The sequence below is a fragment of the Oryzias latipes genome, chromosome 24, assembly GCF_053564925.1.
Source record: "Oryzias latipes strain Hd-rR chromosome 24, Olatipes_Hd-rR_3.1".
Classification (NCBI taxonomy): domain Eukaryota; kingdom Metazoa; phylum Chordata; class Actinopteri; order Beloniformes; family Adrianichthyidae; genus Oryzias; species Oryzias latipes.
In genome coordinates, this window is record NC_136260.1 from 1,527,170 (window position 1) to 1,539,609 (window position 12,440).

A 12,440-nucleotide genomic window follows, 5' to 3' on the forward strand; every position below is an offset into this window, starting at 1 on the left:
GTAAACTGGTGTCTTTCAATAAGTAAATATTTTTTTCATCTATGCATTTTACTGTGTTCATGCTGTAAACCCCTTGACCTTGTGTGGTGGAGTTGTCAACAGAACTGAAGAGAGGCATTTTACAATTTGTCGGCAGATGACTATAATCTGAACCCTGAAGGCAAAATACACTTGGAGAAATAACCACACATGGCTTTTATTTGAAAAGCAACCTCTTTTTGAATTACTGAAATTGTTGCCTCCCTGGAATTGACAAGCTTAAAATGAGGGAAGCTGGAATTTCTCTCATTTGAATAGCATAATTAAATGTTTTTAACGTAGGGCAATCAATTCTTTATTTGAGCAGCAGTAGAGAGTCAAAGCCGTCTGGTCTGATTGCCTTTCCCGGTTTTAGTCTAGTGAAAGCTGCTTTAATTTCCTTAATTGAAATTGGGTGCGTTAAATTAACATTTTGATACTATTTTAGTGAGGGTAGATTCAAGGCGCTAAGGAAAGTATCGATATAGTTTTCCTCCACAGCTTTGGGTTGTGAGTATAGATTACTTAAAAAGAAAACTTAAACCATAAAGCAATCTTTATTTTGTTTCTGAAATACCTTTTTAATAGTGTTTGATTTTATTTATTGTCCTTTCCTGTTGTCTGTGTAATTTACAGTAGGGCAAAAAAAGTATTTAGTCAGCCACTAATTGTGCAAATTCTCCATCTTAGAAAGTTGAGAGAGGCCTGTAAATTTCCTTATAGGTATGAGACGAAATGAAAAACAGCAAGATTTCTGGTTCTCACAGACCTGTAACTTCTTCTGTGAGAGGATCTTCTCTCCTCCACTCATTACCTGTATTAATGACATCTGTTTGGACTGGTTATCTATAGAAAAGACACCTGTCTGAAACCTCAGTCACACTCCAAACTCCACTATGGCCAAGACCAAATAGCTGTCTAAGGATACCAGAAACCAAATTGTTGATCTGCAGCAGGCTGGAAGACTGAATCTGCAATTGTTAAGTAGATACAAGTTTAATATTCATACCATATTTCATTTTTTAAATAGATAGAGAAACTGGGCAATGGTCAGATAGATCCCTGGTTAAATATAACAGTCTTTTATGTTAAATATATTGACATTAAACATAAAGTAATCTAATCTAGCACAGGATGTAAGGGGATGTCTTAAGAATAGTGGGTACATTTTCTGATAGATGGGTTATGTCCTATCCAGTTATCAATTATGCCCAATAACTCCATATAGAATTTTACTTTTCTAGTTGTTGGGTTACCCTGATTAAGTGGATTGGTAAAATCTAAATCTAAATCAGGTCTACAGGGTCTACGGGCTGCCGGAACCTATCCTGGCCACTTGTGGGCGAAGGCTGGGCCTTCTCTTTCTTTAATTTTCACCACATTTAAAACCCCACTTACATTAAAAGAAAGCAGTTATAATAATTAATTTTGCATAATATGTATGCAAAGGGGGGCCGGCGCTTCAGGCGATGGGGCCCCTGCGCTGGGGAGGCCTGGGCCCAATGTTGGGTGGGGGGCTGGGGACAGTTGACTCACCACCGGGGTCAGTCCTCCAGCTGTCCCTGACCCTCTTCCTCATATAACCATTTATTAGGGTGAGGGTGGTGGGGGTCGGCCTGCGATGCACCTTGGGGGGAGGAGCTACTTGGCAGTGCCCCCCCTTCCCTTGGTTGCCGTATGGAACATGCCCCCCCTCTCGGTTTTAATTGCACTTTAGACATTTTAGGGCCCCTTGGTGGGGAGGGTGCTTGGACATCACTGTTTGCAAGCAGAAGATGTCCTCTCAGTGCCCTCCCTGCCAATTTTAACCACAACCTTCTGTACACACACCCCCTTTACATCACAAAATACACACTCCAACACACACACCCATGCACGCACATACACACGCTCATTAACACACATACATCACACAAGCAAGAGGGACTTCTGATCTTCTGTCCCCTGCCCCATCCCTGGCAGAGGGAACTGGGGGCCTGGGATGCTAGCTTTCTGGGCCCAGCAGCCCTCTCTCCACGCAGGGAGAGGGATCCCTGAGCTCTCTGGCAAGACCGGGAGCTGGGGATCACATCACATCTGAGCCTGGGGGTGTCCGTGTCCTGGGGGTGTGGATTCTGGTCCTGGCCCCTGGGCGCCGGCCTTCTTCATATTTTTCAACTGCGGGTGAGCCTGGGCAGGCCATATTTATAACACCCTTTGGGGACCCTTGCTCCTCTTGGGCGTCCTCCAACTGGGCGGGGGGGCCGCCCCCCGCCTTGCTCTCACCTGGAGTAACCGTGGCATGGGGTGGGGCTGCCTGAAGCGTGGTGGCGGGTCTTCCCTGGGGCCGGGGGATGCTCAGGACTCCTGGGTGGTGGGCCGCCTGTCTGGGGCTTGGGGTGCCCCCCTGGGGAGGCCCCTTGTTGGGCCCCCTGGGTGCGGTGGGAAGGCTGCTCTACAGGTCGGGCTCGGGCTTGCACTTTCTGCCCCCTACGCCCCTCAGCTCTCTGGCGTTGGGGAGCACTGTGGCGGTCCCGCTGGCCCTGACTGGGATTGCGGATGTGGTTGCCCGGTCTTTCTCTATCTGCTGTACTGTGCGGGTGTTGGGTATTCCCGGCTGCCGCTGCTGTTGCGGTGGGGGGCCTTGGTGGAGGGGGGCTGGGTTATCTCCCTCTTTTTACATTCCATCATCCACCCCAGAAGAACATAAACACTCACTGGTGCTATCTCACCTTTGCACAAACAGTTTGCGTGACTGAATGAAATGTTTCACATGTGTTCGTCTGCATGAGTATGCGTGTGTGAATGTTAGTGGTAGTATGTCCATGTGGATTTGTTTGTGTGTGAATGCTTTTGGAGCCAACAGATGTGTTTGTAACGTTTGAGTGTGTGTGTGGACAGGCCCCGCCCATTTTAGATATTTAGTGCATCTTCATCTGTCAGTTGTGATAATAAAGCTCCAGCAACTTGTTGCTTTCTGACGCTTTATGATCTTACCCTCGCTACTATAATCACCCCTCTAACCCCCCCCCCCCCCCCCCCCCCCCCTTATCTGTCATCCCTCTCTATTCTTCCCTCCTCTTCTTTTCCATTCGGTCCAACAAAATGTTTTTTACAAATATAATTAACATGAATAAAGTTTAGCTGAAATTACAAAAGGGGTTTATTTAAATATACATCTGGTGTATCATAAGATTCATAACCCCTGTTGTAAAAGTAAAATATGTCCAACACAAAAGGCTTTCTAAATTGTCCCTAGGTGTGAGTGTGAGAGTGTATGGGTGTGTGATTGTGGACATTCTACCCTGCGACAGACTGGCGAACTGTCCAGGCCTTCGCCCACAAGTGGCCAGGATAGGCTCCGGCAGCCCCGTGATCCTGAAAGGGAAAAACGGAACAGAAAATGAATGAAACAAAAGGCTTTCAGCTCTCATCTGTTTGCTTAGCTGTTGGACAGGACAAGTTAAAAAACAAAAAACGCAAGTTTTTTCTCTATTATAATCCTCTCAGTGAATATTTCATCTGAATGTTGGAGCTTATTCTCACGTTCTGCGACCCTGGTTTCAACTTCATTGAGGCACACCTTGACAGTGTCAGTTCTGTTTTGTCTTCCTCATTCTTGTGTCTCCCAGTGTGCCAATAACTAAAGTTGTATGAATCCTTCTACAATTTCCCAATTAGTTTTTTAACTTTACTGTCTCCAGTTGGAACTTATGAAAATGTTTTTGGGTCTAAAACTAAAATGGGGAGTTCTGATGGAAAAAAAATTCAGCACAGCTGTGACTTAAAGTGAGTAAACTACATACTTTGGGCAAAGTGTACCCGTACAGATCTGAATATGGCATTTGATAAAAATTCAATATCGTCCTTTTAATATAAATTACTTTCAGTGTGGTTTATGTTGTACAATGCTGTTCATTAAAAACAGTCACATGTTATTTTTGGTGCACAAAAAACACTTTCTAACTGGCATGTTTATGTTCTCTCTTTGTCAAAATGTTTCTTTCAATGATAGGATCAGGATGGAACTGACAAGGACTCGTACAGTGAAACTCCAGTGGGAATTCTCTGCCTTGGTCAAGAAAATACCCAGCTCAACCCATCCAGAGTAGGGGTCATCTTGGAAGGGTCTGGGGTAATGGATAATAATAATAATAATAATAAATTTTATTTATATGGCGCCTTTCTAGACACCCAAGGTCGCCTTACAGATAGAAAACAATAAAATACAATTAAAAGAAAGACGCATTAGTTAAAAACAAATAAAACAATGCAATCATAAAATTAATTAGGGTGGGTATGCTTGTCTGAAGAGGTGGGTTTTCAGATTTTTAATGAACTGTGGGAGTGAGTTCATGTTCCGCAGACCTGAGGGAAGTGAGTTCCAGAGCTGGGGGGCAGAGCGGCAGAATGCTCTGCGGTGGGTGAAACAAGCTGAAGTGAGGAAGCAGACCTCAGGGAATGGCAACATGGATAAGGTCAGACAGAAATGGGGGGGCGAGATTATGGAGGGCTTTGAAGGTCAAGATAAGGATTTTATAATTAATCCGGAGAGGCACTGGTAGCCACTGAAGCTTCTTTAGGACAGGTGTGATATGCATAGTTGAGGGGGTTTGTGTTATGATCTGGGCAGCAGAGTTTTGGAGCAGTTGTAGTTTGTGAATAGTTTTGTGAGGGAGTCCAGATAAAAGGGAGTTGCAGTGGTCCAGACGGGAAGTGATGAGACTGTCGACTAGAATGGCTGTGGAGTGAGGACTGAGAGAGGGGCGGAGACGGCCGATGTTTTGGAGGTGGAAATAGGCCGTCCGGATGATGTTATGTACATGGGCAGTAAAGGAGAGAGTGCTGTCGAGGATGACACCCAGACTCTTAACTTGTGGGGAGGGAAGGATGGAGCAGTTATCGAAGGAAATGGAGAAGTTAGGGAGTTTATTCAGGGTGGTCTTTGTTCCTACGATGAGAAGTTCAGTTTTGTTGCTATTTAATTTAATGAAGTTTGCAGTGAACCAGGACTTTATTTCAAGAAGGCATTTGGAGAGGGAGGCAGGTGGAAGAGTGGAGTCAGGCTTGGAGGAGAGGTAGAGCTGGGTATCATCTGCGTAACAGTGAAAGTGGATGTTGTGTTTACGGAAGATATAACCAAGAGGGAGAAGGTAAATGATGAATAGCAGGGGCCCTAGGACAGAGCCTTGGGGCACACCTGCGGAAATTGGAACTGTGGGAGAGGTGAATGACTTTAATTGTATGAATTGCGTGCGGCCTGAAAGATAGGACTGGAACCAGCTGAGGGGTAAGTCAGTGATGCCAATGGTTGAAAGTCTTTCCAGAAGGATGGGGTATGAGATTTTATCAAAGGCAGCAGTCAGATCGAGTAGAAGGAGGATGGAGGCTAAACCAGAGACAGCGGTGAGAAGAAGGTCGTTAGTAATTTTAAGGAGGGCTGTTTCTGTACTATGAAATTGACGGAAGCCAGACTGGAGTTGTTCATATAAATTATTGGAAGAGAGGTGAGTGTGGAGTTGAGAGGTGACAGTTTTTCCGAGGATTTTTGCAATGGGTGGAAAATTAGAGATTGGGCAGTAGTTATTGAGATTGGTGGGATCTGAACCTGTTTTATTCAGTATGGGGGTGACAGCTGCGTTTTTGAGAACAGCAGGAACAGTTCCAGTCGCACTGTCTAGTTGGTCTACATGACCCAACTCCTAATGTTAAAGTGCCTAGGATAGCACAAGTGTTACAAATAAATAGACCACAACCAACTCAGTTTTGCTCCCGCTAATTATTGTAATGCCTTCCTATCTGGCCTTCCCAGAAAAAGGATAAATAACAGGCATAAGATCATCTGAGGAGAGACAGGGTAGTCAGGATCTAGGCGAGAGTCAGGGCAGGCGGCAGGCCACACACAACAGGGTCAGAGACAGAAGATCTGGTCCAAATACAACGCTCTGTAATGAAGGCAGAGTGGCACAAAAAATACTTTGCACGGAGCTCCACTCAGTGCAGAGCTTAAGTATGGTGTGGTTGATGAATGAATGAGAGTCAGGTTTGTGGCATCCAAGAAGTGTGTGCTGGGGTTGCTGGGAGCTGCAGTGTGGCAAGAACTTTGGGGAGGGCCCCCGGCGCTGAGCAGAGGGGGAGACAGAGCTCTGACTTTTGACAAAAAGATAAGAACTGAAACATACAGCGAGGCCTCATTCAGTTTTTATGGACCTCGCCTGTGGAACAGCCTCCCAGAGAGCCTCAGAGACTGTTCGTGTTTTTGAAGGAAGAATCAAGACCTACCTTTTTAATCTAACTTTCAATTGACATTTGGGAATTTATTTGATATTTTAATTATTTTATGTTCTCCTTTTACTAATTTGATATACATGTACATATTGTCGAGTCTTTTGGTCTCCCCCAGCTCCTGTCTGACTCGATAGACCATGTTTTCCAAAGGACATGGAAACAACTCAAACACACATCTACTTTGCTTTGCCTTTGTATTTATTTCGGCAGGTAGCTCTCTGATTTTAGATGAAGGTGATAGGTTGAAAACCTTAAAAGACATAAACCAGAATTTCCATTTCATACATTTCAAAACTTAACATGTCAAACATCAAAATGCTCATGACATTCAAATTATAACCAATAACCAGCATTCAACATAACATAGATTCGTAATTCAATATCAGTCCATACCAGTTGTGTCTTTGGCTTGGTTTCTGGAGCAGGAGTGGAATCAGACCAAACAAAGATGCAGGTGTAAGTTTTTCCAGTGATGAATGAGTGGAGTTAGGTGTGTTTGGTGTTGACATTGGCATATCTGGCCCGGGTGGAGACTGTATGTTTGGCCCGTGTGGAGACATTCCAATAGCTACGATGTTTAACATGACACCTCCCACTTGAGCTCCTGGTTCTTGAACCCAAGGAGGTCATACTTTGGCTTCACCTTCATTTGGGTTAGACTGTTCCTCAACTGGTAGAACTGACTCCACCTCCCCTGCGCGCCTCTAGATGTGCTATCCCCCAGAGCTAGGATGAAACGGGCCCCCAGTGTCCTAGGAAAGGTTATGTCAAACTGGGGCCCTGTGATGAACAGCTTCCTTCTGGTGCTATACCTGTAGTTGCACCACGTAGAATTCAAAAAAGGGCAGTTAGACTGTCCAATCAAAGAAATCTAGTTGATATCCCTTGCAAGAAGGTTTTGACCAGTCCCAAGGAAACTAATCTCAAACTTGCTGCACTCAATGTCAGATCTTTATGCAACAAATCATTTTTAATCAATAATCTTATCTCTTCTTTTAATCTTGATTTTATGTTTTTAACTGAAACATGGCTTGACAAAAACACAGGAAACATAGTTCTAGTCGAATCAACTCCCCCCAACTACAAACATGTATCGGAAATACGAGAAAATAAAAAGGGTGGAGGCGTTTCTGCACTGTTTAGAGATAATATTGCAACCCGCAGACTATCATTTGGTGTGTTTTCATCATTTGAGTATGTGTCCTTTAAGATTGAGTTAAAACAAACTCCTCCCTTACTCTGCATAGTCATGTACAAACCTCCTCAGCACAGCCAAAGTTTCATTGATGATTTCACTGAAATACTCTCAGTTGTGTGCACAGACTTTGATGGTCTAGTCATTACAGGTGATTTTAATGTTCATGTTGATAATGTCAATGACAGAAATGCAAAAGAGCTCAATGCTGTCCTTGAAACCTTTGATCTAATTCAGCATGTAAGTTGCCCCACCCACAGCAGAGGGCACACTCTGGACCTGCTCATCACAAAGGGGGTTAATATTTACAATGTCAGTGTGGTTGATGTCGCCCTCTCTGATCATTTCTGTGTATTCTTTGACCTGTCTGTTGCTCCGAAACCACCGCCTGGCCCTGCAGTTATCCAAAGGAGACAAATAAATGAGAGCACTAGGGCACAGTTTGTAGAAATGATTAACCCTGAAAACGCCTCTGGTGCCAATGTTGATGAAATGCTGAATTCTGTTACTTCTAGCATCTTGAATGTTCTGGATGCCATTGCCCCTATGAAGGTTAAATTGAGAAAACATAGACAGAAAGCTCCCTGGAGGAACGATGATCTAGTCAGGGCACAGAAACAACAGTGCCGCAGAGCTGAGCGAAACTGGCGCAAGTCAAAACTCCAAGTTCATTATGAAATGTATAAGGGGGAGTTGTACGCTTACAACCAGATCTTATGCAGAACAAGGGAAAGGTACTTCTCTGAAATCATTGGAAGTTGCAGCAGCAACTCTCGTGTCCTGTTCACAACAGTAAACAGATTAACTAACCCTCCAACCCAGCTACCAATAGAACTGGTTTGCACACCTAAATGTAATGAGTTTGCTGTATTTTTTTAATGACAAGGTTCAGGGCATTAAAAAAGCCATCAACTCCACAACACATAACTATCGAACGGCCACCTACTCACTCTAAGCTGACTCACTTTGTACCTGTCACTGACCAAACTGTCCAAGAGACCATCACCCGTCTGAGCTCGTCTACATGCTGCCTTGATGTGTTACCCACTAGATTTCTAAAGTCTGTCCTGAACAGTGTGTTGCCATCAATTACTCAAATAGTTAACATGTCTCTTCAATCTGGAATATTTCCAGAGGCCTTAAAAACTGCAGTCATTAAACCTCTCCTGAAGAAAAGCGGTCTTGATCCCACTGTACTGAATAATTACAGACCTATCTCTAATCTGCCATTTTTAGGAAAAGTCCTTGAAAAAGTTGTCTACCAACAGCTCACTGATTTTCTCTTATTAAACAATTCATTTGATGTTTTCCAGTCAGGTTTTAGACCCCATCATAGCACAGAAACTGCTCTTATCAAGGTAACCAACGACATCCGCCTGAACACTGATGATGGCAAAGTCACTGTCTTAATCCTGCTAGACCTGAGTGCTGCCTTTGATACTGTTGATCGTGGGATCCTTTTGCACAGACTCCAAGACTGGGTTGGCATCTCTGGATCTGCCCTAAGTTGGCTCGAGTCTTATCTGGAAGACAGGAAATATTTTGTTGAAATTGGGAGTTGTGTCTCAGACTACATGGCCTTGACTTGTGGTGTGCCCCAGGGATCGATCCTGGGACCCCTTCTGTTCAACCTCTACATGCTGCCACTAGGGCAGTTAATACGCAGTAATAACATATCTTATCACAACTATGCAGATGATACTCAGATCTATGTGTCACTGACAACAGGTGAATATGGGCCGGTGGATTCACTCAGCCACTGCCTCCAACAGATCAGTGCGTGGATGCAGAACAACTTTCTCCAGCTAAACTCAAACAAGACCGAAGTTATTATTTTTGGCCCACAGAAACAAAGAGAAAGTGTCAGCAGCTACCTTCATTCTCTGTCTCTTAAACCCTCAAATCAAGTCAGAAATCTAGGGGTAATCATGGACTCTGACCTGAACTTTAACAGCCATATCAAGTCAGTAACATCAGCGGCATTTTACCATCTGAAAAACATTGCCAAAATCAAAAACATAGTGTCAAAGCCAGACCTGGAGATACTTATTCATGCATTTGTCTCCAGTAGGTTAGACTACTGTAACGGCCTGCTCAACGGCCTCTCCAAACGAGCTGTAAAACAGCTTCAGTACATCCAGAATGCTGCTGCTCGAGTCCTGACCAGAACCAGGAAGTATGATCACATTAGTCCTGTGCTCAGGTCTCTGCACTGGCTCCCTGTACCTGAAAGAATAGACTTCAAAGCAGCTCTGCTTGTGTACAAGTCTCTCCATGGCCGAGCACCAAAGTACATCTCTGACATGTTAGTGCCATATGAACCATCTCGTACTCTGAGGACCACAGGGGCCGGCCTCCTGTTGATTCCCAGAGTCAGAACTAAACAAGGGGAATCAGCGTTTCAATATTCTGCAGCTAAAATCTGGAACAGCCTCCCTGAAGTCGTAAGACAGGCCTCTTCTGTGTTCATGTTCAAATCTAGACTTAAAACATTTCTGTTTAGCCGTGTATATGACTGAAAGGTCCTATCTGCACTTTTCTTTCCTTTCCTTAATTTATTTTTAAATCAATTTTCAATTATTATTATTTTTTCTTTTCTTTTAAAGTAAATTTTGCGTTGATTATTTCTATGATGTATTGTGATTTTAATGCATTTTTCTGTTTTGTGAAGCACCTTGAATTACTTTGTGTACGAATTGTGCTACACAAATAAACTTGCCTTGCCTTGCCTTGCCTAGAATCACAATGATGCGCCTAACATCTCGATGTAGGACTATGGCTGGAATTTTTATTGCAGACTTATTTTCCTTTGGTTTAGCCTTGGTGTTTGAAACAGGATAGCTGGAGAATGTCCTTATATTCACATCTCTGACAACTCCAAACTTGTCGCTGTTTGCCTTGACAACTCTGCCGAGTCTGTACTGACCTCTCAGGGCATTTGAATCTGCAATCCATACAATATCTCCAACAGCCACGTTCCTTGTTTTGGTATGCCATTTGCTCCTAATAAAGAGGTTTAGTCCAGCAAGTTGGCTCCATTTCTTCCAGAATCTGTTCACTTCTACTTGGATGACATTCAGTCTTTTGAATGGATAGCTGGCAAAGTCAAAACTGCAGGAGTCACCCTTAGGACCAGCTCTTCCCAGCAGTAAGGTGTTTGGTGTTATGTAGCTTATACAGTCTTCTTGAGTTTGAGTTCTTACATCTATGGGTCTTTTATTAGTTAAATTGGCTGCCATGTAGAGGAAGGTTTGGAATTCACCCCAAGTAAATATGCCATCCCCACCTAGATTGTGCAGGGCTCTCAGCACCCGGACAGCTGCTTCTGCTGCTCCGCTTCTGTGGGGTGAGTCGGCAGGGTGTATCTTCCAACTCCAATCGGTCCCATGCAGCGCAGCTTCATTTTGGATATTTGACCTTTCCAATCGATCCAAGAATGCATACAGGCGTTCAAGAGTTGGTTTTGCTCCTACGAAGTTGCTTCCAGGATCTGACCAGAGTTTTCTTGGGTGACCTCGGATGGCAGTGAATCTCTTGTATGCTAACAGAAAACCTTCAGTTGACTGATCGCTTACGACATCAGCATGAACAGCTCTGGAAGCCATACATGAAAAGACGATCCCCCATACCTTAAGTCGTACCCTTTTCCTCACTTCATCTTTAACTTCATAGGGCCCAAACAAATCAACTGTGGTAAACTCAAAGGGTTGAGCTGGACGTGTTCTCTCAGGAGGAAGGTCAGCCATGATTTGCTGACATTTTTTGGCTTTATTCTTTCTGCACTCCACAGCTATCAACCACCTTTTTAGCTAGTCTTCTGCCTTTAACAACCCAGGCCTTTTTCCTCATCCTCATGAGTGTTCCAGCAATGTCTTCATGGTTTGCTTTGTGTGTTTCTCGGGCGAGGAGTGTTGACACCCAGGAGTTATATGGCAAAAGGGGCACTGCTGTTTTGTCCTCATCAAAGCTTTGGATTCTTCCACCACAAACTTGAAGTCCCGTTTCCTTGTCCTTGTACACAACAAGTCTGTTCAGAGTGGTATCTTCAAATTTCACCCCTTCCTGTGCAGCGTGGAATGCATCCCTGAGAGCATCTTGGTATTCTTCCACAGTGAGTGTGAGTTTTTTAATTGCATCTCCTAATTCCTCTTTTGAAAGGGCAACTTTGATTTGTCTCCTGTTTGTGTTCTTCAGTTTTTGCTTCCATATTTCAACAACTTTCCAAAGCCAAGCAATAATCCTGACTAATCGCATTAAACTGCTGATTTTGGTCACATCTATGAGTTTTTTCACTGCTGATCCAGCTGAAGGCCTGCGAACATGAGCAATCTTCACTTTGAACTCACAAGATGCCTTTTTTGGACTACTTTGAATCATATTGTCGAGTGCATTTGTCTTGATTTTTGCCGGAGCTCTTGTGATGGCAGAAGAATAAGCTTTTCGTAGGAGTTTGTTAACTCCTTCTTTGGAACCGGCAGCAATTTCTTTGGCTGACTTTATTGGCCATTCTGCCATAAGTTTCCTCAAAAATGGTGGTCCTCTTTGCCATTCAGACTCCTCATGGAGGTTTTCAGGTCCAGTACCTCTTGTAATGCAGTCTGCAACATTGAAGTCTCCTGGTATCCACCACCAATCTTCTATGGGTCCAATCTTTTGGATTTCACCAATCCTGTAAAAGGTTTGGTACCCATAACTGTCTCTCTGAATGGCTCCAAGAACAGTTTGACTGTCCACTAGGTGATACCAGCAGTCTATTTTCATGCGGCTGTGCTTTTCGACGTACAGTCTTAGTCGAGATGCAAAGACAGCTCCACACATTTCAGCTTTGACTGCATCTCCTTTCTGGTTAAGTGGAGTAAGCTTTGCCTTTGACTCAACCAGTCTAACTTGAACGCCTTTGATTGTTTCCCACCTGAAGTAAACCACAGCACCATAGCTTTTGTCACTTCCGTCAGAAAAC

General features: G+C 43.9%; 2 long non-coding RNA genes across 2 annotated transcripts in view; both read right to left on the bottom strand.

Annotated features, from left to right (window-relative positions):
- The window catches only part of LOC144990184 (uncharacterized), a 572,443-nt gene that overhangs the window by 429,879 nt on the left and 130,124 nt on the right, over nt 1-12,440 (bottom strand). The window lies entirely within an intron of this gene.
- The window catches only part of LOC144990185 (uncharacterized), a 36,545-nt gene continuing 27,170 nt past the window's right edge, over nt 3,066-12,440 (bottom strand). Inside the window, exon 3 of the long non-coding RNA XR_013654174.1 lies at nt 3,066-3,375. This is a non-coding gene — a long non-coding RNA (uncharacterized LOC144990185). The remainder of the gene's footprint in view (nt 3,376-12,440) is intronic.